The 10,000-nt window shown below is 48.8% G+C and overlaps 1 pseudogene; it reads left to right on the top strand.

The window, feature by feature from the left end:
* The window catches only part of LOC121557209, a 61,667-nt pseudogene that overhangs the window by 48,172 nt on the left and 3,495 nt on the right, over positions 1 to 10,000 (top strand).

The following is a 10,000-nucleotide window of genomic DNA, read 5'->3' on the forward strand; positions in this document are numbered from 1 at the left end:
GGAAGAGGGGGAGAGAACTAGTCAAAGGGAAGAGGGGGAGAGAACTAGTTAAAGGAAGAGGGGGAGAGAACTGAGTCAAAGGGAAGAGGGGGAGAGAACTAGTCAAAGGGAAGAGGGGAGATAACTAGTTAAAGGGAAGAGGGGGAGAGAACTGGTCAAAGGGAAGAGGGGGAGAGAACTAGTTAAAGGGAAGAGGGGAGAGAACTAGTCAAAGGGGAAGAGGGGGAGATAACTAGTCAAAGGGGAAGAGGGGGAGAGAACTAGTCAAAGGGAAGAGGGGGAGAGAACTAGTCAAAGGGGAAGAGGGGGAGAGAACTAGTCAAAGGGAAGAGGGGGAGAGAACTAGTCAAAGGGAAGAGGGGGAGAGAACTGGTCAAAGGGGGAAGAGAGGGGGAGAGAACTAGTCAAGGGGAAGAGGGGGAGAGAACTAGTTAAAGGGAAGAGGGGGAGAGAACTAGTCAAAGGGGAAGAGGGGGAGAGAACAGTCAAAGGGGAAGAGGGGGAGAGAACTAGTCAAAGGGAAGAGGGGGAGAGAACTAGTCAGGGAAGAGGGGGAGAGACTAGTCAAAGGGGAAGAGGGGGAGAGAACTAGTCAAAGGGAAGAGGGGGAGAGAACTAGTCAAAGGGAAGAGGGGGAGAGAACTAGTCAGTGTAGTGTTAGGTCTGTATCAGTATAGTGTTGAATGGCGGGAACCCGGTTACCAAGATTTACCGGGATTTACCACCCAAAACCACTCCCCTTTTCCCAGGATAAATAACAGTGAGAAACTGGTAAATTATAATAAATAATTTATATGAACAGTATGGCGTGAAATGGAACTGTTAAATTAAATACAAATATTTATTCTCTACGGCCTCTTCATGATGAATCATCAACTCTCAGGGGGTGGGGACATACAGCCCATCTCAGAATGGAGCTCAGTTCACAATGCATGTAGACCTATCATCTCATCATGGTAACAATGCATGTAGACCTATCATCTCATCATGGTAACAATGCATGTAGACCTATCATCTCATCATGGAAACAATGCATGTAGACCTATCATCTCATCATGGTAACAATGCATGAAGACCTATCATCTCATCATGGTAACTTATGCATGTAGACCTATCACCTCATCATGGTAACAATGCATTTAGACCTATCATCTCACCATGGAAACAATGCATGTAGACCTATCATCTCATCATGGTAACTTATGCATGTAGACCTATCATCTCATCATGGTAACAATGCGTGTAGACCTATCATCTCATCATGGTAACAATGCATGTAGACCTATCATCTCATCATGGTAACTTATGCATGTAGACCTATCATCTCATCATGGTAACAATGCATGTAGACCTATCATCTCATCATTGTAACAATGCATTTAGACCTATCATCTCATCATGGTAACTTATGCATGTAGACCTATCATCTCATCATGGTAACAATGCATGTAGACCTATCATCTCATCATGCTAACAATGCATATAGACCTATCATCTCATCATGGTAACAATGCATGCAGACTCTATCATCTCATCATGGTAACAATGCATGTAGACCTATCATCTCATCATGGTAACAATGCATGTAGACCTATCATCTCATCATGGTAACAATGCATGTAGACCCTATCATCTCATCATGGTAACAATGCATGTAGACCTATCATCTCATCATGGTAACAATGCATGTAGACCTATCATCTCATCATGGTAACAATGCATGTGGACCTATCATTCTCATCATGGTAACAATGCATGAAGACCTATCATCTCATCATGGTCACTTTGTTTCTTGTGACAGGTAGGCTTGCATTTGCTGCAGCGTAATATAAAGACAGAATGTGTGTCTAATTTACCCCTCTCCATCTGGCTATCCATCTAATTTACCCATCTCCATCTGGCTTGCTGGGGTCACCTTATTTTTTTATTATAAAGATTATATTTTTGAAATTGCAGCTGCAGAGTTTTTAAAAACAGCCTATCACTCGAATATCATTGCTTTAAATCAGAGCACGCGGAGCACACTCTCCATCAAATCCCATTGAAATTGCATCCAAAATAGATGATCCTGTTCTAGATTGATATATAGCCCGATATATATAGATGTCCCTAGCCAACCTCTTTCAGGTAATACATTCAATGCAATGTTAGCCTTATATTTAGCTAATGAATGATGGGTTATGCACAATAAGCTTCAAACTTATAGCCTCTGTCTCTTGCGCAATACGCACGCGCACCTGTACTCCACTGGCCTCTCCTTAAAAAAACGCTCCTTAGCTCTTGGAGTCCCACGCAGGAAAAGCTAGACTAGAATAGCTTGCTGGGCATTATATTTTTGTAGCATTTCTTATACCAATAAGACTATTCGAAGAGGGACGCAAGCTGTTGTTTGCTGAATGTTAAATGCAGCAGACCAATAGAACTCACGGGGTAGTTTGAAAGAAGAGCGAACGCGTGATGGCAGTAGGCTATAGCAGTTATTTATTCAGACCCAGAACTATTCAATCTCCGTGAAGAGAAGCGAAAGCATTCTGCATCTAATTCTAGCCATATATTTTTCAAGGATGTCATTAGTTCACACTCAAAAGGATTAGCCTACTGGAGCTAGTTTCATTGATTTACCCAAGAGAGCAAATAGCTAGCTACATCTATGGGCTTTATATAGCTAGCTACATCTATGGGCTTTATATAGCTAGCTACATCTATGGGCTTTATATAGCTAGCTACATCTATGGGCTTTTATATAGCTAGCTACATCTATGGGCTTTATATAGCTAGCTACATCATGGGCTTTTATATAGCTAGCTACATCTATGGGCTTTATATAGCTAGCTACATCTATGGGCTTTTATATAGCTAGCTACATCTATGGGCTTTTATATAGCTAGCTACATCTATGGGCTTTATATAGCGAGCTACATCTATGGGCTTTTATATAGCGAGCTACATCTATGGGCTTTTTATATAGCTAGCTACATCTATGGGCTTTTATATAGCTAGCTACATCGATGGGCTTTTATATAGCTAGCAACATCTATGGGCTTTATATAGCTAGCTACATCTATGGGCTTTATATAGCTAGCTACATCTATGGGCTTTTATATACGCTAGCTACATCTATGGGCTTTTATATAGCTAGCTACATCTATGGGCTTTATATAGCTAGCTACATCTATGGGCTTTAGCTAGCTCATCTATGGGCTTTATATAGCTAGCTACATCTATGGGCTTTATATAGCTTGCTACATCTATGGGCTTTTATATAGCTAGCTACATCTATGGGCTTTATATAGCTAGCTACATCTATGGGCTTTATATAGCTAGCTACATCTATGGGCTTTATATAGCTAGCTACATCTATGGGCTTTATATAGCTAGATACATCTATGGGCTTTATATAGCTAGCTACATCTATGGGCTTTATATAGCTAGCTACATCTATGGGCTTTATATAGCTAGCTACATCTAAGCTTTATATAGCTAGCTACATCTATGGGCTTTTATATAGCTAGCTACATCTATGGGCTTTTATATAGCTAGCTACATCTATGGGCTTTTTATATAGCTAGCTACATCTATGGGCTTTATATAGCTAGCTACATCGATGGGCTTTATATAGCTAGCTACATCTATGGGCTTTTATATAGCTAGCTACATCTAAGGGCTTTATAGCTAGCTACATCTATGGCTTTATATAGCTAGCTACATCTATGGGCTTTATATAGCTAGCTACATCTATGGGCTTTTATGTTTTTCTGTTGTGCATATGAAGTAGCCTATCATATATGTATTGGATAACGGCACAATCTGTGCTTTTTTGGACTTGGGCTCATTAAATCTATTAAATGTATTTAATGTATGGCTCAGGTAACATCAGGCTTGAAGTTTTCGATCAAAGCTCTAATCAAATCCAGACATAGGCCTATTTATATGTTTATATAATGCTTTTGAATGACACTTCCAGTTTTTGGCGGGAAATTCCGGGTTACCCGGTAGAAAAAGGGATTTATTCTCCGGATGGAACATTTGTAAAATACCAGGAAAACGTTCAACCCTACTGTAGTCTAGTTAGTCTGCTGTTGACGTTACATGTTCAACCCCAGTACTGTAGTCTAGTTAGTCTGCTGTTGACGTGTTCAACCCCAGTACTGTAGTCTAGTTAGTCTGCTGTTGACCGTGTTCAACCCAGTACTGTAGTCTAGTTAGTCTGCTGTTAGCGTTACGTGTTCAACCCCAGTACCGTAGTCTAGTTAGTCTGCTGTTGACGTTACGTGTTCAACCCTAGTACCGTAGTCCAGTTAGTCTGCTGTTGACGTTACGTGTTCAACCCCAGTACTGTAGTCTAGTTAGTCTGCTGTTGACGTGTTCAACCCCAGTACTGTAGTCTAGTTAGTCTGCTGTTGACGTTACGTGTTCAACCCCAGTACTGTAGTCTAGTTAGTCTGCTGTTGGCGTTACGTGTTCAACCCCAGTACTGTAGTCTAGTTAGTCTGCTGTTGGCGTTACGTGTTCAACCCCAGTACTGTAGTCTAGTTAGTCTGCTGTTGACGTGTGTTCAACCCCAGTACTGTAGTCTAGTTAGTCTGCTGTTGACGTTACGTGTTCAACCCCAGTACTGTAGTCTAGTTAGTCTGCTGTTGACGTGTTCAACCCCAGTACTGTAGTCTAGTTAGTCTGCTGTTGACGTTACGTGTTCAACCCCAGTACTGTAGTCTAGTTAGTCTGCTGTTGACGTTACGTGTTCAACCCCAGTACTGTAGTCTAGTTAGTCTGCTGTTGACATGTTCAACCCCAGTACTGTATTCTAGTTAGTCTGCTGTTGACGTTACGTGTTCAACCCCAGTACCGTAGTCTAGTTAGTCTGCTGTTGACGTTACGTGTTCAACCCCAGTACTGTAGTCTAGTTAGTCTGCTGTTGACGTTACGTGTTCAACCCCAGTACTGTAGTCTAGTTAGTCTGCTGTTGGCGTTACGTGTTCAACCCCAGTACTGTAGTCTAGTTAGTCTGCTGTTGACGTGTTCAACCCCAGTACCGTAGTCTAGTTAGTCTGCTGTTGGACGTGTTCAGCCCCAGTACTGTAGTCTAGTTAGTCTGCTGTTGGCGTTACGTGTTCAACCCCAGTACTGTAGTCTAGTTAGTCTGCTGTTGACGTTACGTGTTCAACCCCAGTACTGTAGTCTAGTTAGTCTGCTGTTGACATGTTCAACCCCAGTACTGTAGTCTAGTTAGTCTGCTGTTGACGTTACGTGTTCAACCCCAGTACTGTAGTCTAGTTAGTCTGCTGTTGACGTTACGTGTTCAACCCCAGTACTGTAGTCTAGTTAGTCTGCTGTTGACGTTACGTGTTCAACCCTAGTACTGTAGTCTAGTTAGTCTGCTGTTGACGTTACGTGTTCTAACCCTAGTACTGTAGTCTAGTTAGTCTGCTGTTGACGTTACATGTTCAACCCCAGTACTGTAGTCTAGTTAGTCTGCTGTTGACTTACATGTTCAACCCCTAGTACTGTAGTCCAGTTAGTCTGCTGTTGACGTTACATGTTCAACTCCCAGTACTGTAGTCTAGTTAGTCTGCTGTTGACGTGTTCAACCCCAGTACCGTAGTCTAGTTAGTCTGCTGTTGACGTTACATGTTCAACCTAGTACCGTAGTCTAGTTAGTCTGCTGTTGGCATGTTCAACCCCAGTACTGTAGTCTAGTTAGTCTGCTGTTGACGTGTTCAACCCCCAGTACTGTAGTCTAGTTAGTCTGCTGTTGACATGTTCACCCAGTACTGTAGTCTAGTTAGTCTGCTGTTGACGTTCGTGTTCAACCCTAGTACTGTAGTCCAGTTAGTCTGCTGTTGACGTTACGTGTTCAACCCCAGTACTGTAGTCTAGTTGAGTCTGCTGTTGACGTTACGTGGTTCAACTCCAGTACCGTAGTCTAGTTAGTCTGCTGTTGACGTTACATGTTCAACCCTAGTACTGTAGTCTAGTTAGTCTGCTGTTGACGTTGCATGTTCAACCCTAGTACTGTAGTCTAGTTAGTCTGCTGTTGACGTGTTCAACCCTAGTACTGTAGTCTAGTTAGTCTGCTGTTGTGCGTTACGTGTTCAACCCCAGTACTGTAGTCTAGTTAGTCTGCTGTTGACGTGTTCAACCCCAGTACTGTAGTCTAGTTGGTCTGCTGTTGACGTACGTGTTCCAACCCCAGTACTGTAGTCTAGTTAGTCTGCTGTTGACATGTTCAACCCCAGTACTGTAGTCTAGTTAGTCTGCTGTTGACGTTACGTGTTCAACCCCAGTACTGTAGTCTAGTTAGTCTGCTGTTGACGTTACGTGTTCAACCCTAGTACTGTAGTCTAGTTAGTCTGCTGTTGACGTTACGTGTTCAACCCCAGTACTGTAGTCTAGTTAGTCTGCTGTTGACGTGTTCAACCCCAGTACTGTAGTCTAGTTAGTCTGCTGTTGACGTTACGTGTTCAACCCTAGTACTGTAGTCTAGTTAGTCTGCTGTTGACGTTACGTGTTCAACCCCAGTACTGTAGTCTAGTTAGTCTGCTGTTGACGTACATGTTCAACCCCAGTACCGTAGTCTAGTTAGTCTGCTGTTGACGTTGCGTGTTCAACCCCAGTACTGTAGTCTAGTTAGTCTGCTGTTGAGTGTTCAACCCCAGTACTGTAGTCTAGTTAGTCTGCTGTTGACGTTACGTGTTCAACCCCAGTACTGTAGTCTAGTTAGTCTGCTGTTGGCGTGTTCAACCCCAGTACTGTAGTCTAGTTAGTCTGCTGTTGACGTGTTCAACCCCCAGTACTGTAGTCTAGTTAGTCTGCTGTTGACGTTACGTGTTCAACCCCCAGTACTGTAGTCTAGTTAGTCTGCTGTTGACGTGTTCAACCCCAGTACTGTAGTCTAGTTAGTCTGCTGTTGACGTTACGTGTTCAACCCTAGTACTGTAGTCTAGTTAGTCTGCTGTTGACGTTCGTGTTCAACCCCAGTACTGTAGTCTAGTTAGTCTGCTGTTGACGTTACGTGTTCAACCCCAGTACCGTAGTCTAGTTAGTCTCCTGTTGACGTTACGTGTTCAACCCCAGTACTGTAGTCTAGTTAGTCTGCTGTTGACGTTACGTGTTCAACCCCAGTACTGTAGTCTAGTTAGTCTGCTGTTGACGTGTTCAACCCCAGTACTGTAGTCTAGTTAGTCTGCTGTTGACGTGTTCAACCCCAGTACTGTAGTCTAGTTAGTCTGCTGTTGACGTTACAATTACTTCTGTTTCTAACTATTCATATTACTTCTCCCTGTAATATTAATCTCCCCTCCTCTCCCCTCCTCTCTTTCTTCCCTCTCCCGCTCTCCCTCTCCCCTCCTCCTCTCCTCCCCTCCTCTCCCTCTCCCCCTCCTCTCCCTCTTCCCTCCTCTCCTCTTCCCTCCTCTCCCTCTTCCCCTCCCCTCCTCTCCCTCTTCCTCCTCTCCCTCTTCCCCTCCCCTCCCTCCCTCCTCCCCTCCTCTCCCTCTCCCCTACCTCTCCCTCTCTCCCTCTTCCCTCCTCTCCCTCTTCCCTCCTCTCCTCTTCCCTCCTCTCCCTCTCCCCTCCTCTCCCTCTCCCTCCCTCCTCTCCCTCTCCCTCCTCTCCCTCTCCTCCTCCTCCCCTCCTCTCCCCTCTCCCTCTCCTCTCCCTCCTCTCCCTCTCCCCTCCTCTCCTCTCTCCTCCATCCTCCTCCCTCTCCCTCTCTCCTCTCCCTCTCCCTCTTCCCTCCTCTCCCCTCTTCTCTCCTCCCCCTCCATCCCCCTCCTCTCCCTCTTCCCTCCCTCTCTCCTCCCCCTCTCCCCTTCTCTCCCTCTTCCCTCCATCCCCCTCCTCTCCTCTTCCCCTCCTCTCTCTCTCTCCCCCTCTCCTCCTCATCCTCCTCCTCTTCCCTCCCTCCCCTCCTCTCCCTCTCCCCTCCTCTCCCTCTCCAACTCCTCTCCCTCTCCCCTCTCCCTCTTCTCTCCATCCCCTCCTCTCCCTCTCACCTCCTCTTCCCCCTCCTCTCCCTCTCTCCTCTCCCCTCCATCCCCTCCTCTCCTCTTCCCTCCTCTCTCCCTCTCTCTTTCCTCCCTCCCTCTCCCATCCTCTCCCCTCTTTCCCTCCTTCCCTCCTCTCCCTCTTCCTCTCTCCTCTCCCCTCCTCCCTCTTCCCTCCTCTCATCTTCCCCTCCTCTCCCTCTCCCTCCCTCTCCCCCTCCCCTCCCCCCCTCCTCTCCCTCTTCCCTCCATCCCTCCTCTCCCCCTCCCTCCTCCCACTCCTCTCCTCTCCCCTCCCTCCTCCCCTCTTCCCTCCACCCCCTCCTCTCCCTCTTCAACTCTCTCCCTCTCCCTCCTCTCCTCTCTCCCCCTCTCCTCCTTCCTCTACTCTCCTCCTCTCCCTCTTTCCCTCCTCTCCCTCTTCCCTCCTCTCCTCTCCCTCCCCTCCTCCCTCTCCCTCCTCTCCCCCCTCCCTCCTCTCCCTCTTTCCTCCTCTCCCTCTCCCCTCCTCTCCCTCCTCCCCTCTCCCTCCTTCCCTCTCCCTCTCCTCCTCTCCCTCCCTCTCTCCTCCCTCTCTCTCCCTCTCCCTCCTCTCCTCTCTTCCCTCCTCTCCTCTTCCCTCCTCCTCCCTCTTCCTCCTCCCCCTCTCTCTCTCCCTCCTCCTCTCCCTCTCCCACCTCTCCTCCTCCAACCTCCTCTCCCCTCCCATCCCCCTCCTCTCCCTCTCCCTCTCCTCTCCCCTCTCCCTCTTCCCTCCCTCCCCCATCCCCCTCTCCTCTCCTCCTCTCCCTCCTCTTCCCCTCCCTCCTCCTCTCCCTCTCTCCTCCTCTCTCCCCTCTCCCCTCCTCTCCCTCTTCCCTCCTCTCTCCCTCCTCTCCCTCTCCCCTCCTCTCCCTCTCCCCCTCTCCTCCTCCTCCTCCCTCTTCCCTCCTATCCCCCTCCTCTCCCTCTCCCATCCTCTCCCTCTCAACTCCCTCTCCCTCTCCCTCCTCTCCCCTCTTCCTCCATCCCCCTCCTCCTCCCTCTCACCTCCTCTTCCCTCCTCTCCCTCCCTCCTCTCCCCTCCATCCCCCCTCCTCTCCCTCTTCCCTCTCTCCCTCTCCCTCTTTCCTCTCCCTCCCTCTCCCATCCTCTCCCTCCTCCCTCTTCCCTCCTCTCCCTCTTCCCTCCCTCTTCCTCTCCCCCTCCTCTCCCCTCTTCCTCCTCTCCCTCTTCCCCTCCTCTCCCTCTCCCTCCTCTCCGCCACTCCCTCCTCCTCCCCTCTCTCCCTCCTTTCCTCCATCCCCTCTCCCCCCTCCCTCTCCCCTCTTCCTCCTCTCCCTCTCCTCCTCTCCTCTTCCCCTCCTCTCCCTCTCCCTCCCTCCCTACTCTCCTCCCCTCCTCTCCTCTCTTCCCTCCACCCCTCCTCTCCTCTTCAACTCCTCTCCCTCTCCCTCCCTCTCCCTCTCCTCCTCTCCTCTCCCCTCCTCTCCCTCCTCCTCCTCCCTCCCTCTCCTCCATCCTTCCCCTCCTCTCCTCTCCCTCCTCTCCCTCCTCCTCCCTCTCCCCTCCCCTCCCTCTCCCCTCCTCTCCTCCTCCTCTCCCCTCCTCTTCCCTCCATCCCCCTCCTCTCCCTCTCCCTCCTCTCCCTCTTCTCTCCCTCTTCCCTCCTTCCCTCCTCTCCCTCTCACCCTCCCCTCTTTCCTCTCTCCCTCTCTCTCTCCTCTCTCCTCCTCTCCTCTTCCCGCCTCCTCCTCCCCCCCCCCTCCCTCTCCCCTCCTCTCCCACCTCCTCCTCCCTCTTTCTCCATCCCCTCCTCTCTCTCTCCTTATCCTCCTCCCCTCTCCCTCCTCTCCCCTCTCCTCTCCCTCTCCCCTCTCTCCCCTCCCCTCTTCCCTCCACCCCCTCCCCTCCTCTCCCTCTCCCCTCCTCTCCCTCTTCCCCTCTCCCTCCCCCCTCTCCCTCTCCCCTCCTCTCCCCTCTCCCCTCCATCCTCCTCCCCTCCCCCTCCTCTCCCTCTCCCTCTCCCTCCTCTC

The sequence above is a fragment of the Coregonus clupeaformis genome, unplaced genomic scaffold (genome assembly GCF_020615455.1).
Source record: "Coregonus clupeaformis isolate EN_2021a unplaced genomic scaffold, ASM2061545v1 scaf1801, whole genome shotgun sequence".
Lineage (NCBI taxonomy): Eukaryota > Metazoa > Chordata > Actinopteri > Salmoniformes > Salmonidae > Coregonus > Coregonus clupeaformis.